Source organism: Herpailurus yagouaroundi, unplaced genomic scaffold (assembly GCF_014898765.1).
Source record: "Herpailurus yagouaroundi ecotype Mexico unplaced genomic scaffold, PumYag 67793, whole genome shotgun sequence".
Lineage (NCBI taxonomy): Eukaryota > Metazoa > Chordata > Mammalia > Carnivora > Felidae > Herpailurus > Herpailurus yagouaroundi.
This window is the reverse complement of record NW_024420586.1, coordinates 5,990,875-5,992,404: the sequence shown is the minus strand read 5'-3', so window position 1 is coordinate 5,992,404 and position 1,530 is coordinate 5,990,875.

The following is a 1,530-nucleotide window of genomic DNA, read 5'->3' as shown; positions in this document are numbered from 1 at the left end:
CGGGCGCGCGCCCCCCGGCGGGGGGGGGGGCGGGCCCCCCCCCCCCCCCCCCCCCCCCCCCCTCTGTGACGTTTCCTTTGTTCTACGTATTCCCACAGTTCTAAGGAAGGATAGTCACCTTGACCCTAAGCATTGCCTATTTCCTCTGCAGACCTGAGGCTGCCCTCCTCAGACCTGCGACCCTGGAGGTAGAAGTCAGTCAGTACCTCATGCTGACAAGCTCTGCTCTCTGCTTTCCAGGAGTGAAAGCAGGGGTAGGGCTGTGTGCAGGCTTCTCAGCTCTGGGGTGTGTTGTCCAGTCTATCCTGAGGGTGGAGGCAGGGAGTAGGGTGTCCTCTTGAGAAATACCAACTTTCTGAAAGGTCTGAGCAGCTTCCCTACTGCAAACCTTGCAGAAAATTGCCAAGTCCCCAGCCAGATCTGAGCTGGGGAAACTGCAGTGTAAGACAGGGTAGTAGGACGGGTGGTGGGCTGTAAGAGGAGAAATACAGAGGCCCATGGTGATTTTTTGCCACCCAGACTTAGACGTGGGAACCTTGTACTCTAAAAGATCTACTTTCAAAGGAAGAGACTGAGCTGCATGATTTTGTGAGACTCAGATCTGTTGACATTGTCTAACATTGCTCAGTCCAGTGCAGTAACTTTTATTTTATTTTTGAGCCTCATCTGTAGTAAGAAATACATTTACATCTTTAACAAGTCTGTGTGTATCTATGTGTTTTTTTTTCATGAAAGATTACCTACCCTTCTTAAGTGGGATTCCTTCTTTCTATTCCTTTTTATTTGATTATAATATTACAAAACAAAAAAGTCTGGTACCTACCCTCTAAAGAGGTTTCGTTTCAAACAACCCCAAACGTTGATGCTGTCCTGATATTACTCCCATGGTCCTGGCCATTCAGCCTCTGAGGAACAGCCTGAGCTCCCTTCACTAAAGCAGTAGAAATTCATTGTCCCAAGGAACTGTGAAAGAATCAAAGGCTGCACTTAAAACCTGTCCTCTGACCAATCTTGTTTTGTAGGCTACAGGACAGTTCCAACTTCAGGGCCTGCCCCCACCTGCCCACATACAGCTTCTGGTTCAACACAGACTTAGTCTCTTTCAGGGATTTCTCATCTACGGTGTTTTGCTCTTGCTAATACTGTTCTTTCATTCTCCCTTTTATAGTTTCTCTAGGGTTGATTTTAGGAAACAGCAGCCTGAGTCTCGTATTATTTTGGAAGCTGTATGTGAGGCAGTGTATTAGCATGCTCCAGCTGCGGTAATGGAATACCACAGGCTGGGTGTCTTAATAACAAAATTTATTTTCTCAAAGTTCTAAAGGCTAGTAGCCCCAGATACAGGTGAGGGCAGGTTCAGTTTCTGGTAAGAGCTCACTTCCTGGCTTTGCATTTGGGCACCTTCTTGCTGTGTCCTCACATGGACTCTTCTCTAAATGCACAGAGAGTGATCCCTTGTGTCTCTTCCTCTTCTAATATCAGCCCTATTAGATTAGTGCCTCACCTTTTTAAAGCTTTTTTAACCTTATT